The sequence below is a fragment of the Schistocerca serialis genome, chromosome 1 (assembly GCF_023864345.2).
Source record: "Schistocerca serialis cubense isolate TAMUIC-IGC-003099 chromosome 1, iqSchSeri2.2, whole genome shotgun sequence".
Lineage (NCBI taxonomy): Eukaryota > Metazoa > Arthropoda > Insecta > Orthoptera > Acrididae > Schistocerca > Schistocerca serialis.
The window spans coordinates 267,683,220-267,701,099 of NC_064638.1; positions in this window are offsets into that span (position 1 = coordinate 267,683,220).

The window sequence follows — 17,880 nt, forward strand, 5'->3', positions numbered from 1 at the left end:
GATTCATGGTTGGAAAATGTTGCTCGTATGTGGAACTGAAAATCGAATACCAGGAACGAGGCAGAAAAAACAAGTTGAGGTACATAAACAGCCTAGTTTTCGTAATTTGTCTTCTAGTCTCTTCAGTGTTGAACTTAGGTCTAACGGATGAAAAGTCTATACTGGAGGCCAATGCGTCAATCTGGGACATAATAAGGCTAAAATACCAATTTTAAAAATTGTTGTATTTAGGAGATATAACATACGTGCCACGTCTACACTCAAACAAATTTTGTATCCTACTAAGAAAATGCTCCCAGTGTTTCCCTTAATTTTACTTTTAACCTAACCTGTGAAGTACATAAACATATTTATCTAAAGCTATGAAGGTGTATATTATTACACAGGGAAATACAATGACAAAATTTTTTGGAATTCTATTTTTTATGACATTACAACCGTTTCCTTCCGTTAAACAGAAATATATTTAGCAATGAGTTCATTGCACAAATGTGAAACCCTTACATTCAGAAAAACTACATCTGAAACGCCCTTTCGAAGTTGAATTCATCATCTCGGGTAGACGGGTGATATGGAATTTATTAGGCTGTTGGTGATGGCACAGGCTTTGGTGTTCTGGGGATTTCAAATGGTTCAAATGGCTGTAAGCACTATGGGACACGCCAGAGGCAGGATTAGAACCTGCGACCGTAGCAACAGAGCGATTCCGGATTGAAACGCCTGGGGGTTTCCCTTATTTTGTCTGCGTCATCTTTGTCACCAAATGCTTCCTCTACTTCTTCATTTCATTCTATCTTCGATTCTGTCTTGTGAAGGTGGAACTATAGATCGTTTCCAAATGTAGTGCCAGTGCTACAAAAAGAAAAAAAAATAATACGTGTGCTTTTGTAATGAAATTAACAATCCACTTACTCGATAGTGTTGGGTATGTCAATATATTACAGCATATTCTAAACACATACCAGTTCAAAGTTACTAAAAGGAAACAAAAAGTTGCTGACTGCTGTGACCGAGAGGTTCTAGGCGCTTCAGTCCACAACCGCACTGCTGCTACGGTCGCAGGTTCGAATCCTGCCTCGGGTACGGATGTGTGTGATGTCCTTAGGTTAGTTAGGTTTATTAGTTCTAAGTCTAGGGGACTGATGACCTTAGATGTTAAGTCTCATAGTGTTTAGAGCCATTTTATTTTTGAAACAAAAAGTTACTTCTTGAAGCTAGGGTGACACCAAGATAAGCGGCTATCTTCAAAAGGATGAAGACACTTTCTATAAATAGATAAAAAATAAGTGATGCACAAATCACATGGCAAAAAGTATATGTTACAATCAGACACGCTATGTTTCGCTGAGAAAAATGTTGAATACAGAATATACAGGGGATGAGAAAAATCGTAGAAACACCGCGAGAAATGCATTCTTGAAAGTTAAGTGCAGATTGTGGGCAAGCATGGTGGTAGTGCCGTTGTATTTGACCACGAGCTGCACTTGTGGTACGTCATCAATATCTTCCAATTGTCAGTCGTGGCCAGAACGATGTTCTGTGTAACTGTACGTGCATTATGTTGGAGCTAAGGGTATTCGAACACGTGCAAATTGTTGGTGCTTGTATGACGGATGTTTGCGTAAACGAGGGAGCCGAAGTATTTGGTGTTTGAAGAGACACCTTATCGTAGACTTACACCGTATACTGCAAAATCGGAGAAACATTATCCGCAATGTCACAACGCTGAAGAAAGTGTGTGTTGAGCGAATGTGACAGGTGGTCATGATAGAAGGCATTGACGATGAATAAGAGGACGACGCCTGCGAAAGTTACTGCAAAATTGAATGTCTCACTCGTGAACCCTGCCAGCACCAAAACAGCACGAATGGAGATACACAAGCAGGGAACTGCAGGCTGCGTTGGAACTCCCGAACCACTTATACTCTGACAGGATAAGGTGGTGCCGAAGCCATGAAACCTGGACTATGGATCAATGGAAGACTATCATTCGGTCAAATGTGTCTGTTTTACACTGTTTCCAACTTTTGTCCGAGTTTACCTCTGTGGAGATGCCGTGTTCCAAGACGACAAGACCCCTATTCACACAGCTCACATCTTCCAGCAATACTTTTGTGGTAAGCTGTCGCATCTCCTCTGGTCACTGTTACCATACCTCAGTGTTACTGAGTCTCTATGGTCTACTTTCAAGAGAATGGTGTGAGACTGGTACGCATCTCCATCATCGTTACCTGTCCTTGCTACTATTAGCAGGAAAAATGGTATAATATTACTTTAAAAACAACGCAGGACCCATGTTTATCCATTCCGAGAAGATTGGGTGCTGGTTTGAATGCCAACCAGGTTTTCTGCAAAGTATTAGGCGCGGTAATGTGTTACAGTTTAGGGGTCTTCATATTTTTGACCAGACTCTGAATGACACGTAAGGACCGAGGCGTCTAGGAATTTACCTGAAGGGTTGGTATTAATTCGTGTTTATCGTGCTCATGTACAATGAGGCGACAGAAATCATAGGATACCTCCGAATTTCATGGCAACGGCCTTGTCGCAGTGGATACACCGGTTCCCGTGAGATCACCGAAGTTAAGCGCTGTTGGGCGTGGCCGGCGCTTGAATGGGTGACCATACAGCCGCCATGCGCTGTTGCCATTTTTCGGTGGAACTCAGCCTCGTCATGCCAATTGAGGAGCTACTCGACCGAATAGTAGCGGCTTCGGTCAAGAATGCCATCATAACGACCGGGAGAGCTGTGTGCTGACCCCACGCCCCTCCTATCCGCATCCTCCTCTGAGGACGACACGGCGGTCGGATGGTCCCGGTAGGCCAATCGTGACCTGACGACGGAGTGCTCCTAATATCATGTCGGAAATCCTTTTTCCCGGCGTAATGCAGCAACTCGACGTGACAAAGACTCAACAAGTCGTTTGAGTTGTTCTGCAGAAATACTGAGCCACGCTGCCCCTAAAGCCTTCTATAGTGCGGAAGTGTTGCTGGTGCAGGATTTTGTGCAAGAACTGACTTCTCAGTTGTGTCCCATAAATGTTCTACGGGATTCATGTCGGGCTATCTGAGTGACCAGATCAATCATTCGAGTTGTACTAAACGTTCTTCGAACCAATCGCGAACGACAGTGGCCCAGTGACATGACGTTTTGTCATTCATAAAAATTCCATCGTTGTTTGGGAATATGAAGTCCATGCGTTGATGAAAATTGTCTCCACGTAGTCGAAAATAACCATTTTCAATCAATGATCGCTTCAATTTGAGCAGACGATCCAATCCACTCCAGGTAAACACAACCCGCACCATTATGGAGCCACCACCAGCTTTCTCAGTCCCTTTTTGACCACCAGAGTCCATGATTTCGTAGGGTCTACAATACCCTTGGACCCCTACCACTGTTTCCTACCAACTGAAATCTGGCTCATCTGTCCAGGTCAGGGATTTTCAGTCTTCTATGGTTCAACCGACATGGTCATGAGCCAAGGGGAGGCCACGTATGCGATGTCGTGCTTTTAGCATAGGCACTCGCGGGGGTCGCCAGCTGCCATAGCCTATTAGCATCAAATTTCGACCTACTTCCCTAACCAGTACGTTCGTCGTACGTCCCACGTTGATTTGTGTGTCTATTTCACAGAGTGCTGCTTGTCTGTTAACACTGACAAATTTACGCGAACGCCGCTGCTCTCTATCGGTAAGTGAAGGCTGTCAGCCACTACCCGTGATGAGAGGTAATGCCTGAAATTTGGTAGTCTCGGCACACTCGTGACACTGTGGATCTCGTAATATTGAATTTTCAAACCATTTTCAAAATAGAATGTACCGTGCGCCTAGCTCCAACAACCATTACGATTTCAAAGTCCGTTAATTCCCCCGTGCGGCCATACTCACGTCGGAAACTTTTTCACATGAATCACCTGAGCAAAAATGAGAGCTCTGCCTTTCATACTACCGTCCCATATATGTATGTATATCGGTATCACATGACTTTTGTAGCCAGCGGTGGTGGCCAAGCGGTTCTAGGCGCTTGAGTCTGGAACCGCGCGACCGCTACGGTCGCAGGTTCAAATCCTGCCTCTGGCGTGGATGTGTGTGATGTCCTTAGGTTAGTTAGGTTTAAGTAGTTCTAAGTTCTAGGGGACTGATGACCTCAGATGTTAAGTCCCATAGTGCTCAGAGCCATTTTGACTTTTGTAACGTCAGTGTATTTCACAGGAACGATAGTATATGATATCCTTAAAAACCACACAGGACCTGTCTTGATCCCATCCGTAACGACTAGCATCAGTTTTGGGTGCCAGGAGCTTTCCTGCACTGTATTAGGCCGATAATCTGTTGCGCTACCGAGCGAGGTGGCGCAGTGGTTAGCACACTGGACTCGCATTCGGGAGGAAGAAGGCTCAATCCCACGTCCGCCCATCCTGATTTAGGTTTTCCATGATTTCCTTACATCGCTTCATACAAATGCTGGGATGATTCCTTTGAAAGGGCACGGCCGACCTCCTTCCCCATCCTTCCCTAATCAGACGAGACCAACGATCTCGCTGTTTGGTCTGCTCCCCCAAAACAACCCAACCCCAATCTGTTGCGCTGTTGGGGTTTCCATATTTTTGTCCAAGTCCTGTATGATGCATAATGTCTGAGGAGGCTAGTAGATTGACCAAAGTGTCAGTATTAGCTCGTCCTCACCGTGCTCGCATAATTACTGAAAACAATGCTGGGACTAGGGGGTGAACCGCCGCGCTCGGAGGTTGTCGCCTCAAGAGTTGAGCACTCCTGGGAGGTCAGCGGCCGCGGTCCTGGCGGAAATGTCAGCGGAGCGGGCAGCAAGCAGGCAGTGGCGGCTCCCCACAAGTTCTTTGGACGCCGTTCGCGTCCAACAGGCGGAATAATTTAATAAACCGCGCCCATTAGCGGAGCCGCCACATGCAAAGCCGGCCGCAGACCGCCTTCCGCACCGCTCGCCCTCTCTTTTCACAACTAGCGCCGCCCAGACGAACAAACGGCGTGCCCCAGTCCGACGGCGGGACGTTCGTTAAGGCTGCCGCAGCGAGCAGGGCAGAAGCGGGAGGCGGCGGGGTAGCGGGGGTGGCGGGGGCGGCGGTGCTACTGCCGGCCACTGCGTGATGGACGGGTACACAGGCTATTCGTGGTGCCCACATCTCTACATATGCACTGCAGCTATTTGTGCAACAACAACCACTACTGTACATTGCGGTAGAGGCGGCTTCACAAAGTGGGGAAATTTGTCTTGCAGGGGATAAGGTTAATAAAAGCCATATAGAATCTAAAAGGAATATTATAAAAGAATACATCCACAAAGTAATCATATACAACTCCACTACAACTTATATCACAAGAGAAAATGTAGAAAGATTTGGAGATGAAACTGAGGCAACAAAGTAATTGAACTCCGAAAACAAACTACTAAAGCAGCAGAGAACACTATAGGACTAGCCAGAAAAAGACATGATGGAACGAAGTGCGTGAAGAAACACTAGAACATAAAGCTCAAAAATGAAGGAAATGGAGCTATTCAAAAAATGCACTGCATTTCGAAGAATCCAAGCAGCAAAGAAAAGAAAGATCAAAAACAATCCGGAAAATAAAAACAAACTTTGAAGGATCTCAGTTTATGGTAATGCAAGAAAATTTTACTCAGCATAGTACTACAAATTCTTATCAGACTTTAAAACAAGCACTTAAAGTGTATCAAGCAACAAGTATTTGTTTCAAACATGACAAGGGCAAAATAAGATTAAATAACAAAGAAAATTGTGAAACACTAGAAAAATTTTTGACAGGCTTTTAAACTGTCGAGTTTCAACAGTTAAATAGGAATTACCAGCTATACCACAAAATGTGGATGAAGATTTCCGACCAACAATTCATGAAGCCCTAAAATTATTCAAAAACAACAAAGCATATGGTGACGACTCCATTACATGATAATTATTGAAATAGTCATAGACAACGTTCATAAATTATCCTTTTTGAGAACATTTGGAAAACTGAAAAGATTCCAGAAGAGTGGAAAACGGCATTAATACAGCAGCTGCATAAAAAGAAGACAAACACACTCAAAAATTACAAGGAGTGTCACTTCTGCCAACGGCATACAAAACATTTTCAAAAATTCCCCGTGACAAAGTTGTTCAAGCCTTAGACAAACAATTAGGAGAATATCAGGATGGTTTTAGAAAGAAAAAAAATGGTTCAAATGGCTCTGAGCACTATGGGACTTAACATCTATGGTCATCAGTCCCCTAGAACTTAGAACTACTTAAACCTAACTAACCTAAGGACATCACACAACACCCAGCCATCACGGGGCAGAGAAAATCCCTGACCCCGCCGGGAATCGAACCCGGGTTTTAGAAAGGGAAAATCCTCCACAGAACATATTTTCGACTTAAAATAAATAATTTGGCACAGAATGTTAACAAGAAGACATAAAAATGGTATCATTTGTTAATTTCAAGAAATCATTTTTTTCGGTAGGCAGAGAAACCGTGGGAAAAACCATTAAATACTTTGGTTTTCAAGTGTAGTTAGCAAACATACTCCGTGAAACTCTAGCAAGCATGACATTTAAAGTTACATTTATGGGAGAAGAATCTAAGCCATTTGAAATAAAAACTGAAGTAGACAAGTGATGGTTTATCACCCTTAGTATTTAACTGCGTCGTGGAAAAGAGTTATAAGAATCTGAATTTCGGAGGTAAAAATCACATAATTCTAGGAAGGGAAACAAATGTAATTGAAACAATCTGTCTGGCTTTTGCAGACGACTTAGCAATATTTTCACAAAATGTGACACACGCAGTTATTCGATCATATATCCTGGAAGAAATATCAAATAGAACTGTTCTCCTAAATTCCAGCAGAAAAATTAAAAATTCATGAGAAATATTAGAAACGCACCAAATTTTGTAGCAACACAAATAGGTAAAATAGAGCGCGTAAGTAAATGTAAATGTCATGCAGTACAGCATTCGTGGCTGCCGCATCACAGTCGCGAAGTGGGGCCGAGGCAGTTTCAGATAAGTTTTTACAGTCTGACGATAATTTTTGGATCTGTAGTTTTTGCTTGACGATGTCCACTATGGACAAACGGTAATTACTTTTATTCTGAAGTAGGATGGGTTATCCCGACTGAAAACTAGGCAAATATAAATAAACGTTGCAACTGAGGCTGTCGGTTATTAAAATTAAAATTAATATTTATACAGTTGCTGACAGGGCCGCGAAATGTCGAAAATATTTACATTTAGCATGTGTCAATCTCCCTAATTCCTTAAATGCATCCATAGCCCTTCCTTTCCTACTTTCAGGGAAGGCCTTGGTGGCCTCTGAAATGCTGTGTCCAGTGTCTTTCAAACGCGTTGCCGCTACATGATTATTGCACGTGATCAACCTGATGTATTCTTTAAATCTGGTGTTAAAATTGCGTCCTATCTTACATATGAAGTTTCTGACAACTATCACAATTAATTTTGTAAGTTCCAGACCTCAACAAAGTGTCGACCTTTTTCCGTGTATGGTGCGTCAATCTATCCAGTGTGTACTTGGACTTTATCAACATACGGTACTGAGACGTATTTTGATGTTCTCACTACTTCATCTTCTTTACTCAGGTTAATCTCTGTATGAGTTGTCGCTCTACTTTAATTTATCTGCGTACATTCCATCTATCATTTGTGCTTTAAAGCTGTTGTTTTCAGCTGCCTGTCGTAAAATTCCCAATTCTTTTCCCTACCTCGTGGTTTTTTAATGCAATCGTAATAATTTAATGCAGCATAGAGTAAAAGTATGTCTTTCTACGCACTTTTGGGTCACGTGAGTTATTATATACAATGACATACATTGTAGTATCTTTATAATACGTCCTGAATTTAAGCTTTTGCTCAATATTCGTTATTTTTCTATCAGAGAAACTTATACGTTTTCGAGTCCCGCTTACCCACTGTAGACTTCCTTCTGTCATATAAGCAGTTAACCTGAACGCACGTGATGATAACATCATTTTGCGTTCTATCCAGCATTACCAGCATATTATCCATACACCGATGGTAATATATTACTTTTTCCGTTACCTGCATACTTGTATTAAAAAACTCACGTTTTAGGTGGTTTACGAACATATTCGCCTGTGTTATCGCTAGACACCTCTCCATAGCACCTCCGTTCTGTTGGGAATTTATTTCCTCTTTATATTTGCAGAAATTATATGATAAGGTATAACAATTCTATTAATTTTTGTATTTCAGTTTTGCTTAATATGAGGCTTTCGCAAGGTTTGGAAACTATAGGATTAACCATGACAATTGGCAGATATCTTGAATGTGTCAGAAAGGACCAAGTTTTAGCACTAGATTTAAAGAATTCACCACGTTGACCAAGAGCAATAATTTCGCAATGGAAACACATTTCAAAGAGACCGGACACACTATTTCAGAGGCCACCAAGGCCATACACGTCCTACATGAAAGCAGGAAAGGTAGGATTATGGATGTTTTCACGGAAACAGGGAACGCATGCTAGTACGGTACGGGATAATCCACTAAATGAACAAAGGGAATTACGTAGCATAAAGTCTCTGCAGAATTTCCAACCATGTGTTCGATGAGGTCTAATGGCTTGAAGGTTGCATATAGAGCCCACACTGCTTGTAATTACTATTGTGCTATTGTATAACAAGTTACAATCTCGTTAAGCGTGATGGTTTTTTTAAAAATTCGGTGCTTGATAGTATTGTATTACACAGCAAATTAATATGTAGAACTAAAAATATTTACAAACGGCCTCATGTCACACAACAAGAACAACAACAGTGGAAAATTCCTGAAACATCTCGTGGTGGTCCACGTTCCTTGAGATGATTCTAAAATCAGTCATTATATTGAAATACTGGTCAAGAAACACCAGGTGTTTCTAGCTACAGGTGCAACACTATTCTATGTCACTGACAAGACAACCAACTGAGATAAGTAAATGTCGTGCTATGGCAAAACGATGAAATGGACTTGTTGTACTTCTTGAAGTGTTTGTTGTACAAAGCTTTAATGTTTTCGTTCTTATAATTACAGCTCATTATTATATAATTTCATTTCCTAAACACTTATTCATCATTCTTCTGCTAGAATATTTAAGAAACGGATGGTTTCTATCTTATCTTATAAGTGCTGTACGGGGTTGATATAAGAATAGCAAAATACAAAGAAAAACAGTGGAGAACAGACGTAAACCAACGAATTAGGTGAGAGTGTCCTCTTTCACTCACGCTTTAAATGCCATTGATTTTGTCTTCGTAATGGAAGTGTACGTATATGACTACTTGGTCGACAGCAAAAAGGAGAGTACTACCATCCAAATTGTCAATTATTATACTAGCTGCTCCTGGCCACGCGTTGCTGTAGCTCAATCTGATTAAACGGGAAAGAAAGATTCCTCACCCACTTTTTCCAACTCCTCTTCCTCCTCCTCCTCCTCTTCCCCTCCCTATCTCTGTCCATCGTCTGCTCCCCTCTCTTTTTGTCTCTCTTCTCCTTCTTCTCTCTCTCTCACCACATCCTCTAGCCACCTCTCTCTCTCTCTCTCTCTCTCTCTCTCTCTCTCTCCCCCTCTGTCTCCCTCTCTCTCTTCTCCTTCTTCTCTCTCTCTCTCACCATATCCTGTAGCCACCTCTCTCTCTCTTTCTCTCTCACTCTCTCTTTCTCTCTGTATCCAACTTCTCCTCTTCACTCTCTCTGCCCCTCTCTTGATCCATAATCTCCTTCCCCCCTTTCTATGCCCATCTTCTCCTCTACCACTCTTTTCATCTCCTCCGCCCCCTCCCCCTTTCCCTGTCCATTTTCTTCTTTCCGCTTCCTGTGTCGATCTCCTCACACTCCCTGTCCGGCTCCTGGTCCCCTCTCTCCGACCTCGAGCCTCTTTTGTTGTTACAGCATATTCAGGGTCTGCAGTAGTATTAGAATAAAGCTTGAGGCTGTATCAAAATTTGAAGCCATTCGGTGAAATACTTTCGGGATTTACGAATCTGTGAAAACGAACGTTTACGTCTAAGTAAATAAAAAAAGCAAATTTATGTGAAGAATCTTAATGGTCCATAAGTTATTCACCGATTGCTTTGAAAGTTTGACACAACGTTGCATTCGAATACGCGCATGGTTTTATATAGGTACTAGGGCTCCACGAAGTAAGCAAATATAAATTCACAACACTGTTATTTATGATGCTTATAAAATATACATGTATATATCACGTGGGGCACCAGTAGGTATATAAAAACACATGCGATTTGAATGCAACGTGGTATCAGAATTACAAACAATCGCTGAAAATCTTTCAGAGATATACAATTGTGAACAAACGAACATTTAATTTTCATTTATATGGATATAGGTCTATAAATATTTTTTCAACGATGTTACCAAAACGTGGATACAGACAACAAAATATTTTAAAATTAAGTCTTGGAAATGTAGTCACTGCTTTTTGCTGACTACCAAGTACTCATTTTTGAACATCTCCATTTTTTCCAGTCTGTGTCTTCCCCTACAGTTTCTACCTTCTACAACTCCCTCTTGTATCACGGACGTTAGTCCTAGATGTCGTAACGGGTGTCTTATATCATGCTCGTTTCTTCTTCTTAGTGTTTTCCTATTCTGAGGGGAACCTCCTCATTCTTTACCTTATCAGTTCATCTTATTTTCAGAATTCTTCTGTAGCACCACATCTCAAATGCTTCAGTTCCCTTCTGTTTCAGATTTCCCACAGTCAATGTTTCATTAGCATACAATTCTGTGCTCCATAGTATAATCTCAGAATTTTTTTCCTCAAATTACGGCCTATGTTTAATGCTAGTAGACCTCTCTCGGCCAGTAACGTGTTTTTTTCCCAGTTCTAGTTTGCTTTTTGTGTCCTCTTTCGTCCGTCCGTCATGGATTAATTTTGCTGCCTTGGTAGCAGAATTCCTTAACTCCATCTACAGTCAATTCCACAAGAAAGTGTACGCCACAAATTTAAACGTGATGCCCACAGCAACATCTCTGGTAGTGCCCTCAAATCTGTAATCAGTGCGCTTTTGTACAGTTTATAGATCAACAGTGCGAGAGTTGAATGTTTTATTTTGTCGGTTGCTGTTTCAAATGAGCGCGAAATATCTGAAGCGTAACGAGGCAGTGTTTCTCGTAAATCAAACAGAGAGTCCAAAGCTTTCATATGGAGTTGCTGCCAAAATTATGAGAACGTCAAAGACATTCGTTGCGAAATGGGTCAGTCGACATTTAGAGGTTGGAAACGTAGATGGTTCACCAGAGAGCGGGCTAAGATGCCAAGCTATAATAGATAATGGCGGCGATAGGATTTACTACCAGTTGATTGTGCAATTAGTAATAACATGTATTTTCACGTAGACGTATGTTTTTGTAGTGTCTTTCTTGTGGAACGTGATCATCCATTATGATGTCAAGCTTCTCGCTGTTCTTATTTCTGCTACTGTCCGCCCCCGGTAGCTGCGTGGTCAGCGCGACAGAATGTCAATCCTAAGGGCCCGGGTTAGATTCCCGGCCGGAGATTTTATCCGCTCAGGGACTGGGTGTCGTGTTGTCCTAATCATCATCATTTCATCCCCATTGACGCGCAAGTCGCCGAAGTGGCGTCAAATCGAAAGACTTGCAGCCGGCGAACGGTCTACCCAACGGGAGGCCCTAATCACACGACATTTTATTTTTATTTCTGCTACTTCTCATTAATTCGTTCTTTTTCGGTTTACTCTTAGTCTATGTACTCAGTAGATTGTCCTTTCCTATGAGAAGTCCTGTAATTCACCTCCACTTTCACTGACGATGGCAATATCATCAACGAATCTTATCATTAATTTCCTTTAACTCTGAATTTTAATCACACACGCAAATCTTGATTTTATCTCCGTAATTGCTTCTTCAATGTATAGATTGAGCTTTAGGAGCGAGAGGCGACATCCCTGTCTTACACTCTTTTTAATCCGAGCGCTTCGTTCTTCGTTCGTGGTTTCCCGCTCTTATTGTTCCCTGTTGGTTTTAGCACGTATTACATATTACCCGTCTATCCCTGTAGCTTACCAATATATGTCTCAGAATTTCAAACATCTTGTACCATTTCACATTGTCGAACATTTTTTTCAGGTCGACAAATCCTATGAACGTGTCTTCAGCCTTACTTCCGTTATCAAACGCAACGTCAGAACTCCCTGTCTGGTGGCTTTAACCTTTCCTAAAGGCAAACTGATAGTCATCTAACATATCCCCAACTTTCTTTTTCCATTCTTTTGTATATTACTCTAGTCAGCAACTTGAATGGAAGAGCTTTCAAGCTGACTGTGCTACTGCTTTCGCACTTGTCGGCTCTTGCACTCTTCGGAATTCTGTGGACGATTTTTTTCCTAAAGTCTGATGGTTCATAGCCAGTCTCATACATTCTACACACCAATGTGAATAATCATTTTGTTCCATCGCCTCCAAGGATTTTAGAAATTTCGATGGAATGTTATCTATCCGTTCTGCCTTAGTTGGCCTTAAATCGTCCAATGCTCTTTTAAATTCTGATTCTAATTCTGGATCCCCTCTCTCTTCTATATCCACTCCTGTTTCTTCTTCCATTACGTCATCAGATTGATCTTCCCCCTCAAAAAGGCCTTCAATGTACTCTTTACATCTCTCCGCTCTCCCTTCTGCATTTCACCGTGGAATTCCCTTTGCACTCCTAATGTCACTACCCTTGTTTTCAAATTCACCGAAGGTTATTTTGACTCTTCTATAGGCTGAGTTATCCCTTCCGACAACCAGTTCTCTCTCGATTCCTTCAAATATTTCCTACGGCCGTTTCGTCTTAACTTCTCTGCGCTTCTTATTTATTACTGTGAATTGTATTTCTATATTCCTGAATTTTCCTGAACATTTTTGTACTTTCTTCTTTCGTCGTTCAGGTGAAGTATTTCAGTATTTCATGTAACCCATGGTTTCCTCACAATTGCCGTCCTTGTACCTATCGTTTTCTTTCCAACCTCCGCAATTGCCCCTATTAGAGATGTCCATTCCTCTTCGACTCAATTACCTACTGAGCTACTCCTTAGCGCAGTATCTATAGCCTCAGGGAAATCTAAGCTTCTGTCTTCATTCCTTAATACTTCTGTATCCCACTTCTTTATGAACTGATTCTTCCTGACTAGTCTCTTAAACCTCAGTCTGCTCTTCATCACTGCTAAATTGCTACCAGAGTCTATATCTGTTCCTGGGTACGCCTTAATATCTGATCTCGGAATATCTGCCTGCCGTGATGTGATGTAACTGAAACCGTCCCTATCTGCCTGTCATTTCCAAACATGCCTACTACTCTTGTGATTCTAGGGCAGAGTATTTGCTATTATTAGCTACAATTTATTGCAAAGCTCAATTAATCCTTCTCCTTTCTCCCTCCTAGTACCACCCACGTATTCTCGCACAATCCCTCCTTGTACTTCTTCCCATACAACCCCTTTCCGCCGGCCGAAGTAGCCGAGCGGGTCTAGGCTCTACAGTCTGGAACCGCGCTACCTCTACGGTCACAGGTTCGAGTCCTGCCTCGGGCATGGATGTTTGTGATGTCCTAAGGTTAGTTAGGTTTAAATAGTTCTAAGTTCTAGGGGACTGATGACCTCAGAATTAAAGTCCCATACTGCTCAAACCATTTGAACCATTTGAACCCCTTTCCAATCGCCACAACTATTAGATTTTCATCTCCCTTTACTAATTGAATTGCATGTTCATTATCCTTTCTCTGTCTCTTTATTTTCGGCTTGCGACGTCGGCGTGTATATCTGAACTATCATTGTCGGTGTTGATTTGCTGTCGATTCTGGTAGGAACAACCCTATCACTGAACTGCTCACAGTAATATCTGCCCTACCTTCCTATTCGTGTCTAATGAAACTCCCGTTATACCATTTTCTACTTCTGTCGACATTAGCTTATACTCCTCTGCCCAAAAATCCTTGTCTTCTTGCCAATTCACTTCAGTATATCTAAATTAAGCCTTATAATTTCCCTTTGCAGATTTTCTAGCTTCCCTATCAAGTTCAACCTTCTGACATTCCACTCCCCGGCCCGTAGAACGTTACTCTTCCACTTCTTATTCAGTATTTTTCTCATGTTCACCTTCCCCTTTGGCAGTCTCCTCGCGGAGATCCGAACGGAGAATTAGTCTAGAACCTTTTGCTGATAGAGCAATCATTATGAGACGTTATCAGTTACAGGCCACATATCCTACGGATACACAATTTGTGTCTTTAAAGCAGTGGTTTCCATTGCCTTCTGCGTCCTCATGAAGCTGGTCATTGCTGATTCTTCGGTCTTTGGGGGCAATTTCCTACGCCAAGGACAAGAGAGTGCCCTTGAACTCCCGTCCGTTCCTCCGCCCTCTTTGACAAGTCAATAGGCTAAATGAGGGTTACTTCTCATGTCGGGAGTCTTCGGACGCCATTGGCAATGGTTTATATTCAAAATTTATCTCATGGCGGGATTAGAGCCCAGGACAGATGACTTCCTGATTACTAATCAGATGCGAACTCTAGACCACGGGTCTCCATTACGAAAATAAAATAAGTGGCATTTGTGGCGCATCAGTTCATGAGAGTTGATATCGAAACTGACAAGCAGATTGTATAGCAAGTTAAATATGCAGATTAATTATAACATAAGGAGCAAATAATGAATAGAAATTAATTTTGGACTATTTAACTGCTTGTGTGGAATCGTGCGAAGAACGTTGAGAAAGGAAGTCTACAGAGACCCTCTCCTAAAGTTCTATGACGTTGCGACTACATTTTCACTGCTCTGTAGATGCGTAATAGAATAGAGGTGAAAGGAGAAAAGGAGCATGTGAAACGAACTTCCTTACGTATGTGGCTGCATATACGTCAATGGATAAAAGCAGAATTGATGACATACACAGAACATAACTGACACAATAAACCAATTTCATTTTGTCCAGCCTAGAAGTTATGGATTGTTGTGCCCACAATCCTAATTCAGCTGTAGTAGTTGTGCGCTACTCATGCTGCTTTAAGGGTTGATAATTCTTCCCATGGTGGTACGTGTTTCCCTGCACCTGCCAGAAAGAAGCATTCTCAAATTTTGGACAGGTGGCAGTATTTTGCATGTAAGTGGTATCAGTGGGAGCAGGAAGTGGCCGATGAGAGTATTTCTGCTCCTGAACCTGTTGGTCCGAAGAACGAGGCGTTCAATACAACTTAAGAGAAATGCCATGAGCTCAGATCCGGCTGATAGTACTCAGAAGTGTGGGAGGCTAGTTGTTTTCGCTGTGGTGCCGAAGCGATGTTTTGAGAGTTTTGTGTATTCCCAGTCGTGAGTATGTGACATTTCGAGATCCATAAAACCAGTTTTTAACTATCGAAAGTTTAAGAGAGTTCTAAGGTACGTTCCCGTAAACGAGCATAAAATTCTCACTAGGAATTTTCTTGTTACACAGACGAGTACTGTCGTCTAATGAGAGTTGACATCCTCGGCAGGCGGAGATCTCTTATCACATCGTATAGCCAGTACTTTGCTGCATGTGGCGTGTGGCCAAAGTGATGTACTCGATGAAGTCTAATTGAAGAAAACAAATGGAAATGGAAACAGTTGTAATTACTACATTTTCACAAAAAAGGTTTGTATTCGTGTTACGTTCTCAAGACTATGTTGCATGCCTCTAGACTTGTTCCTTGTCCCAAACATGGAGAAAGTGTTTCAAAGATGCATTAGTACATGGCGCACGATCTTCATGCCTAGCTGAGCTTCCCTCTGAAGTTCCAAAATTTAAAAGATGTGAGAAGTCGCTTTTCCTGACTGCAGTTCTACTAGCTAAATATATGATGCTGTATCTCTACAAGTGCATTATCATAAAAAAACTTGGTGCATCAGTATTATTAGCACCTGGAACAATGATTTTCTTTCCGCTAGTCTATCAAAAGCCGATAACTTTTAGACTGTGGCTGTATGCAAAATACAAGCTTGTTCTTGTAAAGAAGAAAACAGCAAAAAGCCACTGTCAGTAATACTGTTTATTTATACAAATAGCACCGTTACTTATTTCGAGCCCTCAGGTTGATCTGCAGACGGCTTTTATATATTTGTATTATATTTGTTGTTGTTTACATTAGATGCTGGAAACAACAGGCAACAGTTAATGCAAACAACAACAAATGTAATACAAACGTGATGATAAACCTGCCGATTTGAAACCGGTAACGGCACCATTTTTGTGAGTACTTAGCTTTGTTTAACGGTGGGTGGTTGCTGTTTCCTTCTTTGCAAGAATGAACTTTCAAGAAATTGCCGATTAGTACTTAGAGCCAGTCAGTTTTTTGGTATTGCGCTTATAACGTTGAATAACTTGTGTAATTTATCCAACATTTAATATTTTAGGAATCGGTTTTCAGCTGTTACGATATTGTTTATCTTTCTACCTGAGGCTGTCGTAACAGTTGACAACCGGTTAGTAAAATAATAAATTTTGTAAAAATGACAGAAGAGTTGTGTGTTTTTCATTTAAAATTTATAAAATATTCTGCCAGAAAACGATGTAACAGTCAGCTAATGCTGTTTGCCTTCGGGTTTGTCTCGTTATTTTTTGTGGCGATGTGCTGAGCAGCATAATTCTGTGGTATCAGAATACCTTTTCAGTTTTTTGGATATAGAGATGGGCCCTAGATTTATTTTTCATTCTCCTGACGAACATCAGATTTGGCGCTTTGAATGTTTCCCATTTTCACTCTTCAAATTGCTTTTGCCTTTGTAGAAACTTTAAGTGATATGTTTTTGTGAAACGTTTTCCCCGTTGTTCTTATTTATTTTTGCTACCGGGTTACTTTTTCCGCTTCTACAACTGTGAGCGTGATTAGTGCCGCGAGTAAGCATTGGGCTTCCCGTAGCTCACAGCGTTGGATGATGCCACGATTGGTCCCAAGACAGTCGGTTTGAGGACAGCTCCAAAGGTCGCCCCTGTGTGAGCGTTTAATACGTAGGGAGCATGTAACAGTGTTTTTCTAGCAATGCACAGAAGTCAGCACGTCATGGCAGGTGGCAACGCCTCGTATGTATGCCAGGTGTGGATTTCGCCAATATTTGTCTTTCAAACCGTCAGGGATTCAGTTTATGTTGACGATAAAGAAAAGCGTGTACGCTTCTGTGAATTCACTAGTGGTGCAGAAATGGAAGACGACAATTTACTTCAACGTTCAGTCTGCAGTGATGACGCTACTTCTCATTTAAGTGGAAAAGCGAACCGCCAGAACTAAAGGCGAGGCTCTCCGAAATTCCACAAAACAGATGCAGGAAACAAGTATCTGGATATGTTAGAGGTCGAATTTTTTCCACAATTGCGAGAAAAAGGCCAAAAATTTCTCGTATACGCAGTATACAGCACTACCGCACAGGTAACTGCTTGTAAGAGCATATCTTAACAACGAGCTTTCTCAACGGTGGATCGGCAGAAAAACTGTATACGCCTCACACTGCGTCGCTGGCCACAAAGATCTCCACACGTGTTCTTCTTTCTTTGCGGAATTGTGAAGATTGCGTCTGTGTGAATGCCCTTTCAACAACTTTTGTGAACTGCGACGCAGCACAGCAACAGCATTAATACAGTAACTCGAAAAATGTTCGCACAGGTATGCGACGGGTTTAACAGTCCTTTGGAAATTTGTCGCGCTTTCAGTGGAAGGCATACTGAATTTTTCTAAAAGTTTATCGAAAACTTTTATCCTGAACGTAACTGCAAAAAATATCACTTGAAAGCTGGGATGATTTTTTTGAAAATAAAAACTTTGTAATCCTACGCGTAAGTGAAAATTCACTTCAGA